Source organism: Excalfactoria chinensis, chromosome 3, assembly GCF_039878825.1.
Source record: "Excalfactoria chinensis isolate bCotChi1 chromosome 3, bCotChi1.hap2, whole genome shotgun sequence".
Lineage (NCBI taxonomy): Eukaryota > Metazoa > Chordata > Aves > Galliformes > Phasianidae > Excalfactoria > Excalfactoria chinensis.
Window position 1 is genome coordinate 87,219,595 of NC_092827.1, and position 24,001 is coordinate 87,243,595.

The window sequence follows — 24,001 nt, forward strand, 5'->3', positions numbered from 1 at the left end:
ACACCTGTTTAAAGAGAGAATATTTATGATTTCTCATGGCTTGATATGAAGTAAGGTGGCTGAGTGGCTTAGTCTTTCCTAAGTTTCACTTTGAGATCTGGGTCTTCTTTGTAACAAACCATAAAGGTTACAAACTGTACTGAATTGAAACTGAAAATAAACCTGTTCCATAAGCTGGAACCTCAAAACCAATGCTATATTCTGCTTTCTTTTAATTTCCTACATTGCACCCTAGCAATGGTCAATCTGTGAAAAGGATGTAGTTACTACCCCACCAAAAAAGAAAGATAAAAGAAATACAAGCGGACAGAAGAAGCATCACCACTGACTCAGATGAAAGGTCACACAGTATTCTTTTGTCAAATACATTTTAAATGGATTAACTTAAACTGGAATAATGTTAGAAAGAGAAGCTTTTGCAGTAATAAGAGGAATGAGAAGAAGTGAGAACAAATTGTTAATTTAGCTTAAGAGAGAGAACAGAAGCAAGAAGCAGATTTATTCATGATCTATGAACATTTTAGAGGGAGTAAAGTAATTGATCCTGTAGGATCAGTGATGACCGAGAAGCTAATGCTTTAAAGTGGGAATGAATAAACTGAAAAATAAACTGAAAATGAGAAGAGGTTATTAGCCATCTGAATAGTGTGGTGCTGATACAGCCTTCCAGTCAGACTCACAGGAACAGAAAGAACTTGATTCATTTCCGAGGCAGCTTGTGTACCATGGTTACTTGCAATAGTAAAGGGCTGCATTCACTGACCAACAGTTCTCATAAGGTTTCATGTTCCTGTCTTTAGATACAGTACTTGGGTTTAGTTCACCGAGCTGTTAACCTCAATCCAGATCTTCAGTACAGATTTTTGGCTAGCATGTTCTTCACTGAAACCAAACAAAATATTTTTAAGCAAAATCTGCAGCAAAGTGAAATGTTTTGGGTTCTTAGGCACAAACAGAACACAGCAGGTAGGGTCATAAAAAAAGAGCTAATATAAGGCATATATTTATCTCCATACAATTTCTGAGCAGATGTTATTCTTACTGATAGCATATTTAATTTCCCTTGGTCCAGGTTCCAGGTACACGAAAGAATGCTGATACTACACCTGGGTTCACAGAAAAACAATATTCAGATGTTTTTCAATAGGTGAATTGCAGAGGAAGCAGTTAAAATATTTATGATTGGCCTTCAATTATATCCTTTAAAAGTTGATAAGAGCAATGAATCATAGAATTATAGAATGGCTTCAGTTAGAAGAGACCTCAAGGTTCCAAACCCTCTGCTATAGGCAGAGCTGTCAACAGCTAAATCAAGTACTAGATCAGATTGCTCAGAGCCCCACCCAGCCTGGCTTCAAACACTTCCAGGGATGGGATATCCACAACCTCTCTGAGCAGCCTGTTCCAACACCTCACCCTCCTCTCCACAAAAAACTTCCCCTATACTGTAGCAAAAATGCTAAGTCACAGCTTGAAACAGTTATTGAGGACCTGGTGGGAAGGCAGGGCCAACCCAGGGGAGCTCAGGTGCATACTGTGCTGCTGAGTGACCTGAAGGGGTGGAGCCAGAATCCACGCCTTCTCAGATCTCATATGAAAGCTGGCAGGAGAGGTAAGGGTATTTTGCTGGAGCTCTTTGCATACTTGAGGTTTCCTGAAGGTAAGCAGCTCTTTTCCTTTGTTTCTGTGCCTACAGCTGTTGTATTTGAGCAAGTTTTTGCTTACTGAAGTCTGGGACTCTGCTATCAATGCTGTGTTTTTCATCATGTTGCAACATCTAAACTACATCTTCCTTCCCTTAGTTTAAAATCATTCCCCACTGCCCTATGACTACCTACCTGTGTAAAAAGTTAATTTTCTTCCTGATGGTAATCTATCCCTAAATACTGGAAGGTTGTAATGAGGCTTCCCAAGAGGCTTTTCTTCTCCAGACTGAACAAACCCAACACTTTTTTTCATAGGAGAGATGCTCTAGCTGTCTCTTTGTCTTGGTTTTCCCCTGAATCCTCTCCAAAATCTTGATAATGTGCTTGTTTAGAGGGCCTCAAGTATAGTTTTCCACACATGGCCTCACGAGGACAGAGTAGAGGGGGACTATTGTGTCTCTTACCCTGCTGGCTTCCCTTGCAATGCAGCACAGGATGCTACTGGCTTTTTAAACTGCAGTATGTGGTGCTGGCTCGTGTTAAATCTTTCATCGATGTGAATCCATAAGCTCTTCTCAGCAGGGCTACTCTCAAGGAATTATTCTTCTAGCCTGTATACTTATCTGGGATTACCTCAACCTTATACTCTGCTTTGCTGAACCTCGTTAGGTTCACACAGGCTCAACATTTGTGTTTGTTTTATGGATGTTAGCTTTCCAAACTTCAGGGCAGCTTGGCTATAGATCCAGCTTTTGCAGCTTGGCCCAATTCTTAATGTACATTCATATATCATCTATTTATATTTTCTTATTTATCTTACTCATCAGTGAATCTCATTTTCAGAGAATTCTCTCAATTTTTAACTAAGTCAACATTATATTTGCCAGGCACAGTATTATTACTGAAGTAGGAATTTCACCTTGTGCCAGCAGAAGTCATGGGACTTATGCCTGAAGGCAGCCTGCAAATCATCTTCATTAAAGGAATACCAGCAACTGACTCTGAGGCTTATATCTTTTAGATGAACAGAGAAGCCATATGAGTGGTATTACAGCCTCTGGAAGAGGAATGGTTCTGCTCAGTGGAAGGCTGGTGATCTTGCTTCAGGCAGGAGATATAACTAGATGACATTTGGAAGTCCCTTCCACACAGCATTTCTATGATTTACTATGATTAAAAATATGCAGTTTAGAGTTGAAGTATTTTTAGCTTTGGCTTCAATCATTTCTCAGAGAAGTTGCATTTGCTGTGGAAGCAAAAAAATTTTCTATGTAGCTTGAAATGCAGCCTTAGCTGTAGTTTGAAAATGTAATATGTATTTCTTTCTTAGCACAAAGAAAGGGCTTTGCGTGGCATTATGCTCTTTAGGCCTTTTCTGTTCTCTGTAACAAACTCAGTTTTTAATTGCAGTGGTTCTCAGAGACAAGGATTTGACCCACTTCAGAAATGATGTATTTGTAAATATGGAAGTACTATGAATCAGCAAGAATTCTTAACCACCAGATTATTTATATTACTTTAATCTTCAGTACATAAGAAATTTAAATGTATTTTGCAGGGTAAAACTCTTTATTGAATTTTACATATTGTACCAAATATGTCACCAAAACCAGGCATTTACAAAATTGAAGCTGAAGGTAATTATTAGCTGAAAATAGGCTGGCAATCAAGGAATAAGAGCTTGATAAATGAAAGTGGGCAAAGTGGGATACAGACAAGCTAAACTGAAATGAATGAGAGCCCTTCATTAATAAGTTGGATGCTGCTAAGGAAGTATTCATTATTTGTGTTTTGTCATAGCTCAAAATGCTCATACTTAATCTACAGCAGGAGTTTTCTGAGACAGGAGTGAAACTGAAAAGCACAACACCACAAATCCTGTGTCATGATGACTTTACAACCTATGCAGTTAAATAGTTTATTGCATTTCCCAATAAAAGGCTCAGAAAGGGCCCACTAGCTTACAATTTTCTTTGGCCAAAAAACCCAACCTGATTTAAACACAACAAAAAGACTTGCATGGGTTCAAGAAGGGTGATAAAAGCAGTGTTTTTTGCTATCATTGGAACACTATCAAATTATGTGTCCAAAACAAATGAATCTGAATGGAAGTAGTTAAAATACTGGAGTAAACCAGTCCAATTCTTTTAAAGATATTATTGCTAGCAGTATCCTCCCCTGCATTGGGAGATAGAGACCCACTTCAAGTAAATGAGTCACTTTTGTTTCCTAGCCAGAACAATTAAACTTCTTGTATAAAACATGACCTGAAGCCTGCCCTTCACCACACCATCCCTCCTCAAACTCCCAGAGGTCGGCTCTGACATTTAACAGCTCACAAATTTAGTTTCTTAGCTCCTGAGGCCAACTGCATGCCTTTAAAACCAAAGTTCTGTTACTGATGTTCATATATGTGCATGTGTCATACATGTATGCCCATACACAGCAAGTATGTAGGTTGTGAGTTTGTTTTCAGTCTATTCAATATAATAAATGTATTTATTATCATCATGCAGGGATAAAGTCTTTGTCTATTTTTTTTTTTTTTTTTTTGTATAGCTGCTACAGGTTGTCAAGGTACATATTCTCATACTGAGCACACTTTCACTGCTTCAGGATAGAAGCCTGTAGTATGAAACTGCACCAAACAGATGATATGAGTAAGTAAAAAACAAACAAACAAAAAACAGTCAAAGCATTTTGCAATTTGGTACTTCTTTACTGCTCACAGCTGAGTAGTTTTAGGTGAGGGTTTTCTTTAAGTTGTTATTGATTTCTTGCCATACTGTGCTAACAATTCCCTAAAAATATTAGCTCATTTCTACTTCACTTTTAAAGATTAGCTCATCTGAGCTATGTACTTTGGTGTGTAGGTGCTGAGTGCTAAATACAACTTAAGAATGTCTTCTAGAAATGAAAAATTAACAATAACAGCCACTTAATTAGTTTGATCTTCTGAGCAATTTATCACACTCTGTGTATTGGTCTACAAGCAAGGTCATTGTCTGACAGGTGCAATGTGAGAAGTGAGGAGGAGAGAATTTTGTTATTTATGTGTATTTCCCCCTATAATTTCCTTAATTTTCTAGAATGTTTCTTTTTTAGTAGCAGTAGGAATGCAAGAATTTCCTTATAGTAAGAGTCCTAATTCAAAACTAAGTAATTTACAGCAAATAAAAGGAATGTGCCTTTTCCTTAGTTGCTCTACCCCTTTCAAAGAAATTCCCCAGTGCATGAGAGAACCATTAATTATTTTGGGGACTTGATAAGGCCCAAGTGAAATTGAACCTACAAATGAGGATTTTTCACAAGTTTATTCTTCCAAATCAGCTTCTTGTTGTTATATGCAAATTATAGAGCTAAGCTTTTATAGTGCAAATGAATTGTGAAATCCAATTTGTGATAGTAAGAGTTACTAGAAAATATTTCATGTTTTAGAAATCCCACCCCAAAACAGATTCCTGTCTTTTTTTTCCACAAGTTTGCAAGGACCTTCTGTCTCCACTCTGTCACACTTTTAGGCCATCAGCCTATCAGTTTGGGTAAATGTATGAAAAAGGCCCTCTTAAGTCACAGAGGTTCATCTGTATAGTTTCACTTTCAAGGTGTTAAAGAAGACTAGGGTTTTGTTTTTTTTTCTGATTTATATGCTGAGAAAGTTATTTTCTAAGCAAACAAATAACAAACTCAGACATAGCAATATAATAAGTTATATTATGTTTCTGCTAGTCAGATTTTACAAGCTGGCCACTATAGTCCTGTAAAATTAAACCAACAGCTCATCACAAAATTTTGCAGCATGTGAGAACGTAGAGATGGAGAAGCCCAATTAGGTCATCTACTCCATCCCACCCTTCACCTCTGCCAATGATACAAGCTTCCATGGTGTTCTCATTTTATCATTGCCCAAGGAAAATGAATTCCATCTCATATAAAAGAAAGAATGTAGGGTCAAACACTGAGACAGAGTACAGGCTATGCTTACAATAGCCAACACAATTCTCCCTGTCTTCCATCCAAAAGAAAAAAAAAAAAAAAAGAAAAACCCAAATCATTCAAGCAACTGGACACTTAAGTAATGGGCTATTTTAGTAACTTTGTAAAAATTGCTGACACCAGCAAATAGAGTTACTTTTACTTTTGGATGTTGTGTTCTGTGACCTGGTGTTCCCTTCTTGGAGTTATAATCATGTTATGGCACTGAAGTCAATGCTGTTTCCATGCTGTCTGATGGGGAAGAAAATTGCTTTTTTATATTTTCACTGACTGAAGATTTTTATTATTACTTAATTTCAGGAAAACGAGACTTTATGTCTCCTATCAACCAGTTTCTCACAATTTCCTATTCCTTTTAATTTTGACAGGGTTAGTTCTGATTGCTTGCTTTTGAGGTTATTATTTTGGAGAACCCAATCTTTGATTTCCTGTTATCTTCAAGATAATTGTCTTCCAGAATTGTTGAAATCATGCCACTGAGTTGACAGATATGAAATTGCTCAGTACCTCAACAAACAGAACAATTGGAATCTGAACAAATCTGAGTCCCTCTCCTTCCTTTACTGAGGAAAAAGATGCTTTATTCAAGTCTGCAGCAGATACTTGGGTCTTTAGGTTGTCTTTAAAAGCATTCTTCCAAGAAAGAAGAATAACATGGAGTGGTATGCAATGATACTTCAAGGGCCAAAGTGTGACTGGAGGTCGTGTGGTGCTGTGACTATAGAGGGCAAGAAGGGAAAAATAAACAAGCTGGTGCTTCTTCCCATGGTTAAAACTGGACTACAGTGCTGGTCAACATAAATACCAGGTGATTGCATTTGTGGAGGCCAGATAGCCACTAGATTTTATCCTTGCCATAAAGAAATGTTTATAAAATCTCCACAGCTACTGTTATTTGTAGCACTGATAGTGATCAGAATGCTTCCAACAAAGCTCCTCTTTTCTATTTTGCTTCAGATGTATATTAAGTAGAATTAGACTCCAGTTTTCCAAAAACTCAAGTTATGTTAAATGGATATACACACACTCTCCTTCAAGATGCACAGTAAAATAAATGCTCTTGTGTTGATGTGTTTTACCTGTATTTGCATGTTACAAATTAGCTGTTATTTTTAATGGTTCACTATAGCTATACATATAAAGTACAACTCCATTCAGTGTCAGAGAGGAGTCTGCTCCTAAGTGGTATAGGAATATATTTAAAGAACTGCACAAGTTTAGGTTTTTATTTCATTCATAATTAAATTATGATGTACTTGTGAATCAGGACTAAAAGATGAAGTGTTAATTCATTTTTAATTCTATTTTCTAGCAAAATATTACAGTCCTGTGGTTTATAACGCACAATGTGTAGCCAAAAAAATAATCTTGTAATAGGGAAGGTGTATAGGAGTTTGCTTCCCATAGTTATTACTTTAGATGGAAAGCTTCTCTATCTATTGAACACATTTGCATAGTTAGCTAGCCCTTGACTTACTAGACAAAATAAAACAGATCGTAGAAAAAAGTCCAAAACCATGAAACTACTGCCTACCATGGAAACACTCTTCTTTCCTTTGTCAGCTAAATATGTCTCCCTCATGTAATTTATCACTTTAAGAGAATACCTTCTTTGTTTGAGTCAAGGCACTCAAACATGACATCTGTGGTGATGTGTGTGGGATGAACTGATCTGAGTTATTCAGTTAGAACTGCAGAGCTTTTAAAGAAGTAACGGTGTTGTGCTGTTCACAGAGGTAAAAAGCAGGACTAAAACAGATGGCAGAGAAAAATCTGGGAGATCTATGTAGGTCACTCAAAGTAATGCATCCTCATTGTTTCCATGGAATATACAACGGATATAAAGAGTGCAATAATACTGTAAGCAGGCCTGATTCTTCAGAGTCTAGACAAACTTGGCAGTTGCTACCTTTGTCCATATGCAATGTCCTTTACTCTTCATCTAGAACTGAAGAAATCAGAAGGCTGAAGTAATAATTAATAATTGAGTAATTAATCAGTAATGATTGAACTACAGATTTCTATTCTTCGGGCTACTACTGAATGATATAAATGAAGTATAAGTTACTCCCAAAACTCTGTGAAATATTTGCACCTTGTAGTGGGTAATGGGTACAATGTTCTTTATTACTTGAGGCTTTATAAAAAGATACTTTGCTGAAGTTTTCTCTTCCATCGGTCTGAATCTGTACAGTTCTTAGAGAAATATGTAGCAATAAAATGAGTTATATAATCTAGTACTAAGGACTGAATTATGACTGAGCTATATTATGACTGATATGTATTAGGACTGAAATATATCACTTTATATTGTGTTAGCTTGAACATGACAATAGACAGATTGTGCACTTTTTACCTTATGCTGCTGGCAATGTCTGCAGTTTTTTGCATATATAATTTGAATTTGCAGTGCATCTTTGAAACACTGCCTTTATGCATAATGTATGCTGACAGTGTGTTTTATGGTCCCTTTTTATTTTAGGACTTGAATCTCCAGGATGAATGTTAACAGGTATTTGAAGCCCCACTGTGAAAATTCTTCCACAGATGAGTAACAAATGTCTCTTCCTACAGTCATAAAGCTACTTGGTTATGGAAGAGAAAGGACTGAACTCATTGCCAAAGCAATTCTTGCTTGTTAAACCTATGGAAGGGTGGTCTGTAGCAGTAAGATTGGTAACACAGGGAGTGTTTCTGAGGGTTTATTCAGACAACAGGCTTCTTGAGAAGCATCGTTTAGTCTAGAGAATCTGTGTAGGGAAACGGGGTCCTTTTCTCACTGTCTTACTACCTTTAGATCCTTAACAGTTTCTGGGCTACCTTTCACTAGGACAGAGGAGAATCAGTTAGGATAGTAGATGCTTTATACGCATTAGAAAGGACAACTAGGTTGCTCCCACGCACTGAGATAACAGAAAAAGTTATTTTGAATCTGGATAGAAATACTTATGTTTTGCTTACTATGTATCATTCAGCATTGTGCAGTGTTAAACAACGATGGTAGAAGGACTATCTCAAGCAGAGAGAACCTTTGCAACAGTAAAAGAACTGCTAATCTAATCTGAAAATATGGGTATGATGCTTCCAGAAGTTGGACTAACACCTTTGTGCTGCACTGCCTGGTGCCATATGGGGCCTTCTGCTACCTACTACATGCCCCTTTTTCCTTACAGAGCCACTAGGAATCAAGTATGGAATGTGTGTTGCTGGTGAATGAGGGTGAAAACATGTCTTTGGCAGGGACCCTCCTGTGACATATTACATGCAATTTTAAAAAACAATGGGGTAAAAGAGAGAAATGAAGGAAAATATACCCATTTTATCCCCCTTCATTCTCTTAAGATTTGCCATTACCATATGGGATCTTGTTTTGCAGGGCTTTGGATCAGTATCAAGGATTTTGTTTCTTCAGTTTTAAGAACTTTTCATCACTTTTTCCTTCTAGCCTGAAAATGCGACCTTAAATACTTTACCAGGGAACACTTCTGAGTTTGAAAAATAATTTTACTCTGTGCCAGCATCTGCAATTGAAATCAGTGTCAATCCTGATTCAGTTCTGACTCCCACAGAGGAATATTCATTTTCACCTGGAGTTATCTTTGTACATGTATACACCTATTGCACGAAGCTGAAGAAAGAACAAGAAAAGAAAGAACTTCTTCCTTCTCTGATTCCCTCCATACCCTGTAAGGCACAAAGTCAGAAGAATATGATCTACCACAAGGCGTCTTTGACTCACAGGTAGGGTGGAAATCACAGCCTTGGATTAATCAGAGACGAATATAGAATATGAACTAATTAGCTGGGAGTTGGGAGAGATCTGGTAAATGAGTATCATTATGATTATTGTGTAACAGATAAGCATGTACAGGACTGCAGTGTGTGGGAAGCTGGAATATGAAATCTGCCTTTCTGGGTGAAAAGAGTGTTGGGTGTTGGGCTAAGCTGAGTATTCTTCTGCCAGTCATCTGTGATGTGTGCTGCATAATGTGAGAAATCAGAACAAACCCACCTATGTGCAGTTGTTAAGGAGAGAGTCAAAGGTGAAACTCCTTTTTGATCTCCAAGTGAAGAATGAAATTTACCTTCTCAGCAAGTATTGTGATATGACACAATCTACCTCTAATTCTGTGCTTAACTAAGATACTCCTTACACTCTAGTGTTTCTTCTTCTCCAACAGTTACTTGGTGTAAAGCTGATTTTATTTTATTTTTTCCTTTTTTGCATGAATTCTATATTTAAAACTCTATGTATCTCACAAAACTAACATTCAAACTAGCTCCTGATTCATGAGCATTGCTGGGTTTGGAAGTGACTCCTAAAGATGTTACTGCCCATGGCTGTCCTTTGTATTTATGAACTGGTAGTTGCCAAACCCATCTTAGAAGAGCAGAACAAGCAGTGTCTACCTGCTAGTTATAGTCCCTGGTCAGGATATTAACGGAATTCAGAGTGTTTGCATTAGTCCCTTGGCTGACATGTTACATTGCCCATTCTACATATTCCTGCTGTAGTTTCAGTATCCTGCAAGAGAGTGTAGATGAGTGTGGTACTATCTCTGCGTGACTCCTAGGTCAGCAACCTCATGTCTGTGGTTCTTCCTTTCTCTCTTTTGAATTCCCACTTGATAATTTACAGATGTATCTGTGAACCTTTAAGCTACTTCAGTGGCAGCACGTAATACAAATTACACAGAGAAAATTCTGTGTGGCCTTATAGCATTGCACTAATATAAGGTCTGTAATTCGACTTTATATACTTGTGGTGTGAGACTATCTTGGCTAAAATCAGCTGCTTTCTGATAAATTTTGCTGCTCTGAAGGTAACGATTCTTTTAGCTCTTCTCGTCTTGTTAACATAATGCTCAACTTTCTGTATGATTTGTATAACTTTCTATATGACTGTTTATGCTAAAGCTTTAGTGGGGGGAAAATAGTACTGACACTCAAATTTTATCCTCTGGGGTTTTTGAAAGCTATATAATTGATTATTTAGTGTCCAGAAATATTTTTTCTGTGTATAAGGTGATTTATAACCTTAGTTTTAAACAAATCTTGGACCTAGTTGAGACTTCCACTTGAGTGGCTGATTAAACAAAAGACGGAAACGGTGACAGCTACTGTATAATGGATTTCTGTGATGAATTTCCAGATGATTGATCATTCGTCCAAAAACTTTTGAACTTCAAATATTTTCAAACGTTGTCATGTCTATGCTGTAACTTAGCCTGAATTTCTGTGAACAAGAGGTGGCAAGAGCTTAGCAACAACAGTAGTGAAATATACCCTGAAATAATTTTTCAGAATTGCTTGCATGTTATTTTTATCAGTTCATCAATTCTAATTTTCAGTCAGGAATTAAATAATTAGTTGTCATCAGACTGATTTCTATATGAGGCTTAATTCAAAGTCAACAGGAGTTTTTCCATTGGCTTCAATGGGATTTGGTCAGACCTTAAAAGGAAAGCCTTTCTATAAGACTTTTCCCCTAAGGACATAGTTGTTTGCAAGGGCAAACTCCTAACAAATTTGCAATTGCTCTGAAACACAGTCAGCAGTCTGAGACCATAAGAGAACATTTCTGTTTATTACTTGTTTTCCACAATAGAAAATGCTAGTCTGTACCAAATATAAGTTGATTTCCTGTTTTGAAAATCAAACTCTGCATTCTTCAAGAAGTGGATGAAGGAAATGCTCCTTGCTACTACACCAGCTTTTGTCCCATCTCAGTCCTTCTTTTTTCCTTTCTTCTTCTTTTTCTTTTCCCTTTTTCCCTTATCTTTTCCTAATATTTGCTTGGCTGTTTTCATACAAACAAAGTGGTGATCAAACAATGGCATGATGAAGAAAGTAGTTTGGTTTTTTTAAGGCCCTTGGGAGAATAGCATGGTTAACAGGAATTAACAGAATGTTAAGCAAGGAACATTAGGCAGAGGAAAGATTTTTGAGAACAGGATGCTGTTGCTCCCAGTCTGGACCTAACAGCCACTATCAGTCATAAGCACTGCATCATGCTGGGAGAATGTGAGTTCACGGTGACACTGCAGGAAATAATCTTACCTCAGTTAGCATCCTTACATTTCAGTTAACAATTCACCTGGGTAATTGCAACATATTCTTCCAGCACCCGATGCTTGATCCCAAATCATAGTGGAAATTTGGTTGCTGCTATTTTACAGGCAAAACTACAAGTTCCCTTTCTATTAAGAGGTTTTTTTTCCAGAGGTTGAGCAAGGATGTGAAAAATGTAGTTGACATGCAAATATATTCTTAAAAAAAGAATTTGATCAAATTTACCGAGTATTGGAAACTAATCAAGTTAAACTAAATGGAAATAACCAAAGCATGGAAACAGTGGACTGAAGCCAGTAGTTCATACCCCTGTGAGTGGTGCCTCTGAAGTCCACGATCTAATTTATTCTTGGTATAATTCCACGGATAAATCCGCACTCTTGGGACTTCTCTGTGGGTTGCAGGTTCCAAGTCTCTATCAATAATGAAAGCTGAATTGCAAATCAGGAAAATACACAGTGAGAACAGGAAGAATCTGCTGGTACTTATACATGTTAAGAAATGGAAACTTCCAAAGGCATAGAGTATTAGGAGCTGCAAGACATAAAAGTATCTTGGTTATTAAAAGGGTAGACGGTACACAATCCCTGCAATGTTTGGGAGTTCTATTGAAAGGGTATTCATAACTTTTTATTTTCATTGCAAAATCAGTAAATCTTAACTGCATTCTTCTCCTCTTCTGCTTTATCCCAGTTGCCTATGTTCAAATAAACCTCGGTATTGCATTGTTTTAGTGCAACTGATAAGCTTTTAGTATAGTATATGTTCATTGTAAAAAGGCAACTTTCTACTGTGTTGTTAAATTTCTATTCACAGGCTTAAAACTCTATGCTTTTTCTTTCTTCCTCCTGATAGACTGGTAACTTTAACAGGTGCCATTACATTTCCAAAGAATCAGTAACATATTTACTTAATTTTAAGTGCATATCTTTAAAGAGCAAGTCATGTTCTTTAGAATCATTTAATGTGTCACACTGACATCCTGATTTTCAGCTAGCAGTTAAAATGTTCTCATTTCAACATATGATTATTTCTCTCTGGAAGAATGTAGTGGCAAATACAAAGCAGTGTTTTGTTTTTCTTTTGTTTCTCATCCTGAGTATTTATATCCAAAATTGATGCTTAATTGAGAAATAAAGAAAACAAGGCATAATTCCTGCTCCAGTGAACTTGCATCTAATATATCATCATGGTTTTGAACAGAGATGAATGCTACGGACAAAAAAAGAATAATCTGTGTAGCTTTAGGGTCAGCTAGGCATTCTCGGGAATCATTTTCCATGTTATTCAGCCAGTAGAGCACTTACCATATATGTTCATAATATTTACATACCATACTGTTCTTAGTTGTAAGAGCTCAGGGTCATATTGTCACACGCCTTGGAGGATTAGTGGGAAAGTTACTCACTTGTAGCTTGGTGCCTGCTTGTCTGCGTGCACATTGCAAAACAAAAGGAAATCCCCTTCAATTCAACCTATGCCAACGGCACTCCTTCCTAACCTTAACAGAGGTCGGATTGGTGTAAGACTACTGACTCTAGGATTTATTAACTTTTCAGTAAGTATTCCAAAAAGAATAAATTCATATTAAAAGAAATATTGTCAGAAGTACCTTGAAGATTTAGGAGCACAAATCCTGAGAGTAAAGGATTTATGAACCCAGGCTGCAGAGGTTATATTTTTCCTAAGAGCATCCTGGGAAGCTGTCGCAATGCCTTGCCTCTCCCACTTTCTTTACATCATGAAGAGGCTCAGATGCATCCGGTGCCGGCTCTCCCACGAGCCTGCAAGCACTCAGGTTTGCAGCTCTGCTGGTGATCCTAGCAGCAAGAAGCCTGGAAGCTGTTTGTCTGTGCAGATGGGAGGATGCTGGGAGGTGCAAGGCAAAGCTGGCAGCTGCTCTAGGGGCCTGGCCTTCCAGGGAGGGAAGGCAGAATCCAGTTTTGTACATGGGCTTTGATGTCTTTTCCTCAGGTGTCCCAGTAACTTTCCCCTTCAGCTCTGCCTTCTGATAAGCTGAGTGCTAAAAGTGAGGGGAAAAAAAAAAAAAAAAAAAAAAAGAAGTTGAAGAGAATAAGGAAGGTCATGTTGTCAGTACTATAACCACTATGTTATTGCATGTGTCCATGCATGCTATGTTTATGTTCACTATTGCCAGACACCTTGTTTTCCAGTCACAAACTAGTAAAAATTTGTTATAAATTTGTAACCAGTCATCTGGACACCAATATTTCCATATCCATTCGAGTTTTAGAAATTTAACTAACTTAAATTGTTTTTTCTCTTTGAAAGCTTACAGCTGCCTTTGATTTTGTTCAAGTGTAACAAGGAAACAAACACCATTTCCCTTCCCTTTTTGCTGATGGTGGTATTGCTTATCTGCATTTCTTTCTTGGATAGTTCCCTGGCAACCCCTTTGTGATAAAAAGATGAAAAATATGGAGAAGTCACCTCAGAATCTCTGCAGATTTTCTCACCCCTGAAAAAGAGAATTAAAGCAAGTTCACATCAGTGAAGTTGACTGTGATGCTGCCAAATAGAAATTATTATTATAAGGCCTTTAGCTGTTAGCATAACAAAATAGATCTTAGATTAATGTTACCCAAAACAGCCTTTAATGGAAAAGAGCCACACCCTGCTATGTCTCTGAGCTTAAGGGATGCAAAAACAAAACAAAACAAAAAGCAATGATAAGAGAGACCACACAATTCTGTACAGAGCACAGTGTTCCAAAAGTTTCACAAATAAGGGCATGGAAGAGCAAATTCTGTTGGTAGTTCTCATAAGTAAAAGATGGCTTCATTTATTATTTTCTCTGATTCAAGTAATTAATATATTATGTTGGTGGACTAAGCTTAGGGTATCACACTAAAAGTTTACATTTTGTGCAGACAAACTGTAAATTTTATTACATTTGAAGGGAAAATAAGATGTACAGATTTATTTTTTTTTAACATCTTAAGTGATCTTGTGCCCTGTGAACACTGTATTCATCCCTCCTAAAACATGTCCTTACAGTGACCCTGAGCTATGCAATGTCTCTGTATGATGACATCATAAAGAGGCCACTAAGTTGTAAATTAATTTGCTATCTGCTAGTAAATATTAATTTACTGTCATTAAGATGGGAGCAGAACTTCCACATCTGTGTCAGATGTTTGGGAAACTGTTAATGTTTGCAGTGAAACTGTGTGATAAGAAGCTATCAGAAACACAGGAATTCTTATGCTCATGCTATTCTGAACTTCTCTGCTGATGCTGAATTAGCAATTAATGCGAACATTAGCTCATGTACAACCTGTAGCCCTCTTGCCTTTAATCTGCAACTGTCTGTAAAGAAATTTGGGAATTTCCCTCCAAGCTTCTTGGTATCATTCTCTTTTTTATTTTTATTTTTTTTAATTTTTTTTCTTTTGTTTTGTTTTGTTTCTATCACATCTTCATACATTCTTTCTTTATACAGTTTGATCTGAGAAACCCTTTTTAATTAGACTATTGTGATCTGATCACCACAGGGGCAAGGAAGGAATTTTTTCCTGGAGGGCAGCACTGCAGAATTGGCCCAGAGGGATTATGCTTCACTTGTTTTTACTTTCCACTCACAAGTCTGATGTTGGATATCTAAAGCAAGACTTCATGGACCTGTGATCTGACCTGATAAGGCAAATCCTATGGTCCTATTTACATAGCATGGCTGGGAGTTTACTTGAATCGTTAAAATGTACATTAAATTGAGTAGCACATGAGGAATACATACACGATACAGAGCTGAAATCTGATTTCCAGTGAATATCACCTAAATAATTCTTCTATTTAACCATGGCATCTGTGTGCCTAAATCCTCTACATACTTCTGTAAACCTCAAGGCATTATATGCATGAGTGGGGAACTGTGCAAGTCAATGTGCTTGCAACTCTGAGCCCACAGAACTGGAAACTATTGCTCATCTATATAGAGTAGTATATGTTATCTAGAGCATGGCTACTATGTATCATATTTTATGTGTTTCATTTTTCAGTAGTCTCAAGCTTACAAGTGTTCTGCTAGATTGTTGTCAGTAAGAATTTTGTAGAAGATAAAAGAGGATGGTGCTTCAAAATAATGCTTGGGAAGTATTTCATGCTCCATGAATATGAAAAATGGCCATCATCCAGTTTTCACACAATCCCATCACTCAAACCATTTTTTTTTTTACTACAAAGTGTGTTAGAGACTGGATTGAACATACTCTCTTTTAAAGTTTTGCTGTAGTATCATCTCAGGCTCAGGCAGAACATTAAAGATGGAGAAGCCTGTAATAGTAAATGGTTTGACTGGAGGAGGGGACTGCAACTGGATGTTATTGCATCTGTAGACTTTATAAAAACATGGGTGGCTCTCACAGAATAAATAAATTCATTCATATCAATCATTATGAGCTTTGTAGGATGGATCTGCAATGCTTTGTAATGACTATCCATTTATACTTAATGTCTATCTATGGTTCTTACAGAGGAAGTACTGTGGATTTTAATAATGAAGGAAGAGATTTTTTTCCTGCAGTATAATAGTTAAAGGAAAACTACAACTGTCTTCAGGAATTGAGGAAATGCTTAGAGGCTTTGGTTTCCTCTAATATAGGAAGAGCTCCACCCAACACAGATACTTCCTTGATGTGGATGGGAGGGTATGCATACAATACCAGCACTGTGCAGCTATCTGTGTAGTGGGGGCCATGTCATCATTTGCAAATGATCAATCAGTGCAGTTTTCCCTACTCTAGTTCTTACAATCAGGGAAAAAGAAAAACATTGCAAAGTGCAAATCAGAAACACTGAGGAAAACTACCTTATAAAAGTCAGAAATTGTATTAAAAAGTGAATAACATCATCACAAAGCCCCTTCATTTAACTATATCCGTGAGAGTAACTGCCAGCTTCTTTCTCCCTCCACCCTCTCCACCTTTTCTCTGGCTGCAGTCCACATAGCAGAAATGTCACACAAGAAGGAGCTCTTTGCAGAAACACATAGTGAAGAGCTGGTTGAGGGCATCAAAACACGGATTATAGCAGAAACTCTCACACTCAAAGCAGGAGACAGTTATTTGGTGCCCTACAGCATGGCAGATTTACCTATGGCTTATCAAAATACTATTTGATGTAACCAGTTGTTTACCATTTTCTATTGCCTTTAAAGAGTGAATGCATAGTTATTCTCAGAATTTCCATTGCATCATTTAGAAACACTGTTGTGTACTGATGCACTCAAATAATTTCCAAAGGCTGGTAACTTATTTTCTAGGATGATGCTTGCAGGAAAGAGAAAGAAACACAACTTGAGCTGCTGTGTCCTTCCTTGAGAGAATGCCTTTGGGAACACTTCTACCCCAGGGATAACTTCCCTCATCTGTGCCCATATTGACATTCCCAGTGCAAGCAGCCCTTTAGTGTTTCCACCTAAATTGTGTTCCATATTATGAAAAAGTTTAACAATATACTTACCACTAAAACTTCCAAGAAGACTTAAGCATTTGTTTTGCATAGGAAAAAGGAACAGAAAGTGAAAGGAACGATGTCCTACATGCCACTTCCACAACTGGTGAACATCGCTTCCTATCAACTCAATTCTGGGTGAAGAAACTCATCACTAATAACATTTTTCACTGGCTGCTGCGAAGAAGCACATTAAAGAAAGAGAAAGTGTAGGCTCAATGCTCTGAACACTATTTAGGAATTCTCCAGAGAGGAACAGAGAGAACCAGCATGAATAACTGCTAGCAACTTTCTCATTAATTAAAACTGGACAAGCAGCTGGCAGCTGAAAGGGGGAGCTGTAGGTGGGGGAATCCTGTGGTTTACCACTGCATTCCTTACATTCGTAAAAGCTATGGAATATTTCACTGTAGGCCTGCCAGAAATGTCGATGGAAATGTGAATTGAAAGAAAGAGCTGTCTGAAGGTGACAGAGAGATTGGATGTGGCCCAGGTAATCCACAGACTAAAATATATGAAAATTTAGTGACACATATGAAACGACTTCTGGAAAGAACTTTTACTCTGCTGAAAGGTGATATAATTCAAGAGATGCTGTAGTCTGCAAGATGAACCCGTCTGGGCAAGAAACTCATTTCAGAGAAGAGGTAGAATAAATTTTTCCCGTGTCATCTCTCTGAGCTCAAACACTGTGCTAAGGGTTTTGGCCAGAACTACTCAGCATCTCTATAGGAGTTTTGCTGGATTGCAGCATGCTGTGGTGTAGCTTTTTCCTGCCCTCTCATGAAAAGATCGTGGCACTTTTCATGAAAACATTCCTGCTCTGAAAACCGGTACTTGCCATCAGCCTTGTAATAGCATTGTTCTTGTTCCTGGAAATGCCACGTCAGAAAATGACACCCTCATTCCTGATGGTGGGTACCTGTTACTTTTTTTCTTATCTATTCCCAGTCTTTGCTTTAGGCTGTGTGTGTATACAGTTAAACAAAATGCACAGATTCCTCTTGTGTCCTCTGATTGTCCTATTGTGTCTTGGTCCTTCTGCTGATACAATCGGTCTTCTTTTCAAATCATCCCTAATCCGTCATGGAAACACTGGTAAAGAATGTTATTATTGCTTCATAATCATGAGATTTTTCTTCTAGGTGGGGTGGAATACAACCTTACTTCTTATTTATTGTCTTTTCTGTTTCAGTTCTGAAGGACTTTATGTATTATGTGAGGTATCAGTAGTGCCGTGACTTGGAGGCCCACAACAGGAGCCACCTCATGTGCAACAACTAAAGACAATTCCCTTGCATTTAGAACAGTGGAAAGTTTGCCAGACATTATCATGCGGAAAACTGTTTTAAGTCCCCCTAGTCAGTCACCACAGACAGCTGGAAGATTTTACCTCAAAACAAAAAATCATCTTGAAAACTGATTTCTTTGTTACTGTTGTTCTGAGTGTGAACCAAAGACGTGGGGGAGGACAGGGGGAAAAGGCTTTCTTAACTGTTCTGTCATCAGTTACCGTAATTTCTTCCCCATTTCATCTTAGTAATGGCTCATTTCTGTTCAGTGGGTGGCATTCAGACAGTGTTTGCTGCTCAAACATTTCTAAATTTCGTGAGGTGAGAAAGGAACAAAAGTGATGCTTTTAGGAGGGAGGGAACACTCTCTGATTCTGATTCCTCTGTCTCATGAACATTGTTCTCTATGTTAACTTTCTCTCTTGTGTAATTGGAGACTACTGGAGACTTAGCTATAGCAACCTCTAGCATTTCTTTTATCCCTGAAAAGGAAATATATGGACTTATAATGCTTCTGTGTTCTTTAATGAGGTGTTTTTCTCAATTAACAAAAGTAGCAGACATCAATTTATTTCTTCTAAGACAACAGACTACAGTTTTCTTTTCCAGCTGAATCTATTCTCTCTTCTTGTCTGCTGTAGTACAAGTGCAGTGAAGAGTGCTATCTGCCTGTGTTGCATTGCAAGTCCAGCTCCTGACATCTGCATTTACCATGGTGGCTGCTTTCATCTATGGCTCATGGAAATCACTGCTGTTGTTAGTACCCTTTCTGTGCCTTATGTGTTGGAATGTGATGTTGTCAGATTGAGTTATCTCTTGTCCTGCATTACAATTTGCACTTTTTTATTATCATTATTATTTGGTAGGGGTTTGATTTTTGTGTTGTGTTGTTTTTTTAACTTTTTTTTTTTATTTATAAAAAAAAAAAAAAAGTCATGAATTACCACAAATTTCCCATGAGTTATTTTCTAAAAGTCAAATCCTTACGACTGATGCACCTACCTGGGAAAATCCTTCCTACCGTGGAATTAGTCCCCACAAAGCTTGAATGAAACACACCAATTCCTGATGTGGCTTAGTGCTTGCATATGTTCCTAAAGACTTGTCTGTTGCACTGATTTGTAGGGATTTAACCTTTCCATAAAAATTAGGTGCTAATGTCTGTTGCCTTCAGCTGAGAAAGCTTAAAAATTTTTTTCTATGCTCCTGAAACAAAGCCTTTGTTTTTTAAATTAGATGAAGTTTTATAAAAGAAACACATACAGTGAATAAAATATAACTATAGAATATATCCAATATAAATTTCTTGTTCTTCTGCTGCCAAGCTAATTCTTTTTCCCTTCTAGGACAGGATCCCTTACCTTGCTATTTCTTTCTAGTTTGCACCCAGGCACCTGGTTGCCTTTGGCTGTAGAGGAAATTTCAAAGCATTCATCAAGCAGCTATTTATTTCTCTGTGAATTTAGGGGTGTTTGTTTTGTGCCATTGCTGGTAGCTACCTGGCATAGGGAAGAATTTTAAAGATGCACTCAGGCTATCTGATGGCACAGTTTTTTGATGGGTAAAACAGGCCACAGCTTGCTAATTCACCTGCCTCCTTGCCGCCAGGCTGTGGAATGAGATGTACTCAGAAGTAAGTATGGTCTCATTCTGCAGGCTGTATACTATACACAATTTGTTCTTTCATTTGGGTTTTGGACATTCTTCAGAGACTGTCTATAGCAAAATACAATCTGCTAGTTTTGGGGTTGTTGGGGTGATATTTCTTTTTCTATAATACCCTTCCACCCTTTAATGGAAGGAGTTTTGAAACAATCTAGATATTTCAGGTAAGAATGCAGTTGGAGAACTTCAAATCAGTTAATTACGGTTAAAGATTAATTAAACATGGCCTTTCTAGGGAAGGTATTTTACTTCCATTAAGTAATATTCTCAGCAGATTAGAGTAACTAGTAAAAATCCAAACTTTTTATCACATTTACACACTCATTATATGTGAATGTGATATAGTTATTTATATATGCTAATGCCAAAACTGTAACATCGTTCCAAGAAACTGTTTGAAAAATCATACTCACTTCTAAAGCAAACTGGGGGAGAATCCAGCTGATATTTCTTCATATACCTGTATTCCTGGAACCCATATTTTCCTTTTAAGCATTTATTACTGCTCTGTGTGTGGCATAAACAGATAAAAGCAGTCAAGTATTACACAATCAAACATTTTTGTGATAGGCTATTTTTTTCTGCTGAATTGAAGAGCAGCCAAAGACAGACTGACCAGGATTATTATTCATCCCGATTTCAGTGAATTTATACACTAAAATGGATGTCAGCCTTTTCTGTTTCCTGTACAAAAAAAGTGTGTATTTATGTTGAAATAACGATACTGTGTTGGAGTGCTTTGTGTAACAGTCTGTATTACTGTTGTATTACTCATCCAACTGATATTTTATTCCCTACCAGTGAATCTAATGGAAGATCCCATAAGAGGGCAGTGGATTCCTTGGATCAGAATAGGCTACTATTTCCAGGAAGGTGTTAGAACCGGAAAACCAGATGCTTCCACAGTAGATCTTCTCCTCATCTTGCAACTTCTTGTTGTATTAAATACTCATGTTTTTCTGTCTCCCAGAAAGCTTCTTCAAGTTGTCTTTTGTTTCATTTCCAATTGTATTTTTGGATGTGGAGGGGAGGAAGGAAGGGGCTTTAAAATTGTCATATTTATGTATCTTCCTCCAAATCCCCTCAATACGCTACTGGTAGGATCAGATTAATGACTTGGCAGACTGGTTGCACTCTTTCCCTCGCATTCTTGTATTAATTCTTTCCCCATTACTATATCAAAAGTAAACTTATCTTTGTTTGTAAAATCCTTGCATTGTTTATCTTCTATTAGATATTCTTGCACACAGTGGTTTCCTCCCATCTTCCTTACATGCCCATAATGCTTGCTTTTACCCTTTGTTCTTAGGCTGTTCCAAGCACAAGTAGCATCCTCTCATTCCATTTACATCCTGAAACCCAGTACTTTATCATCTTTGAGGTAAGGATGTCATGTTTACAGAGAAATTCCTGCTCATTTGACACATGTGATTTCTGTTTGTTAATTTGTTTGTTTGTTTCCTATTTGATCTTTCTCTTAATTTAGAGGTTTTCTGAATCACATCCTAATAAACTTCTTGAATACAAATGTTTCAGGTCACATCCCCCTGGAACTGTGATGGTGCTTTTAATCATCCCTCTTCTTAGAAACACACACATGATAAGGGCATAGAGAGCCAGCCTTCTTTGGGTATTCAAGCTTGATTCCTGACCCTATGCTTTGTGGAAACTGGACTGTGCTCTATCTTCAGCAACAGAAGCCAGGTTGGATGGGGCCCTGGGCAACCTGATCTAGTAAATGTGGAAGTTTGGTGGCCCTGCCAGGCAGGGGGGTTGGATCTTCATGATCCTTGAGGTCCCTTCCAACCTGGGTCATTCTGTGATTCTGCAACCAACAAGATAAACAGAGTAGAAATAAAATCAGTTCCCAACAGGCACAACATGGCATTACTTGCACTGAATATACTAGCAGTTACTGTGACTCATCTGGAAAGGATGAGGAAAGAGAGAATCAATTTTCTAAGTTTCAGAGTAAAGACCAGAAAAAAAGCTGTGTTAAAATATAACACAGGAAAACATAAAAAGCAGAGTTTATATATATACAAGAAATATATATATATATATATGTATATATATAGTTCATATATATATACAAGAAATACTGAAATACAGCTTCAAAATCAGTTTCATTTTAAATGGAACAAAACTATAATTTACATATTTATTTTTCATTAAAAAATCCTCTCGCATATTTCATTATTAAAAATAATACTGGTGTAAAAGGGACAGCAGAAGCTCTGTGACTTTTCTACAACATCCTCTATCCTTTCCCCTTTCCCCATGGAGATAAAAAAATTCTTGAATTAAACAAAGCAGATCTCCTAAAAGTTTCAGTGAATTCTAACAAGCACCTCAATTTGAGTATCTGCAATCATTGGATTGCCTTTTGGTGCTGTGTGTTATCTTCATGCTTTTTTTCCCCCTCTTGATCTCCTGGGAATCATCTGATAGTTGACTCTCCCTGAATTCTGTTTACTCTGTGAGAATAGTTACAGTTGGTTAAGGAAATGTAATATCTGATGGCCTAATTCTGTATGTCTGAATGCCTCCTAGTTCCCAAGAAATCCCTATTCCTTTTTTATTCAAAAGAAATCAATATGTTAATTATTTGCCAGAATTTCTTGAAATTTTGCATGATAGCGGATACAAAGGAAAAAGGAACATCTGGAATGCTGGGCTATTTTAATTCTGTATATTTCTGTGGTCAAAGTTATGCAAGTGTTTTCTAAAATAGTGTAATGTCCTCACAGTAGAACATGCATACCTTACAGTTTTATCATCACATGCAGAAACAGCCCTAAACATCACAGGCAGACAGACAGACAGCTGAATGGGTGGTCTGAAACTCCTATCTTCCCTCCTCAGAGCAGAAGAGAAACTCAAGCATCAAGTCCTTGCAGAAGATACTAATGTATTGCTAGAAGATCAGATAATTGCAGTACAGTTTACACTGATAAGGTCATTAATCCTTGCTGTTCTTAGGTTCACATACTTAAGACTTTTAATCAGTAATTTGAGTTATGAAGAAGTGGGTGGCCAGTTAATCTGTTATTTGGCTTTTCACAATTGATTTCATAATATGTTCTGGATACAAAGGCAACTTCTCACTGCAGTGGATGGATTTTCTTTCACTTAGAATCACATTAAAATATCCACCAAAATATCTATGCATGCATAAGGAAACAAAAAAACTTATTTGCTGTATTGTTTTGTATTCCTCAATATATGTGAAATCTGCTGTTTGGTAGTTGCTACTTTTAATCCAGCAGTGTAGTACAGTGCAGTGTTTCATGACTTTTTACACACCTGTGCACAGAAAGGTTACAAAACAATTCATAGAATCATAGTATGGTTTGTGTTGGAGGGGACCTTTAAGACCACCTGGTTCCAACCCCTGCTGTAGGCAGAGACACTTCCCTCTAGACCAGGTTGCTCACAGCCCCATCTGGCCTGGCCTTAAATGCCTCCAGGGAGGGGCATCCACAGCCTTTGGGCAACCTGAGTCTCACCACCCTCAGAATAAAGAATTTCTTCCTAATATCTAGTTTAAATCTACCCTCCTCCAGATTAAAGCCATTTTTCTTCCTCCTGTCGCTATGTGCTGTTATAAAAAGTCCCTCCCCAACTTTTCTTTAGGCCCCTTTCAGGTACTAGAAGGCTGTCCCACTGGAGCCTTCTCTTCTCCAGGCTGAAAAGCCCTAGCTTTCTCAGCCTGTGCTCACAGGAGACACGCTTCAGTCCTCTGATCATCTTTGTAGCCCTTCTCTGGACTTGCTCCAAGAGTTTAATGTCTTTCTTGTGTTGGGGGCCCCAGAACTGGACACAGTACTCCAGGTGGGATCATCCTTCAGTTCATAT

General features: G+C 37.6%; 1 long non-coding RNA gene across 2 annotated transcripts; it reads left to right on the forward strand.

Annotated features, from left to right (window-relative positions):
• The first annotated feature begins 1,607 nt into the window (after nucleotides 1-1,607).
• On the forward strand, nucleotides 1,608-15,788 carry LOC140250381 (uncharacterized). Of its 2 annotated transcripts, XR_011903154.1 has the most exons (5): nucleotides 1,608-1,660; nucleotides 4,206-4,306; nucleotides 8,125-8,154; nucleotides 9,088-9,383; nucleotides 15,230-15,788. It is a non-coding gene; the product is annotated as an uncharacterized lncRNA (long non-coding RNA). The 2 variants fall into 2 exon arrangements; XR_011903153.1 differs by lacking the exon at nucleotides 15,230-15,788 and having other exon boundaries at nucleotides 1,616-1,660; nucleotides 9,088-10,739.
• The last annotated feature ends 8,213 nt before the right edge of the window (nucleotides 15,789-24,001 follow it).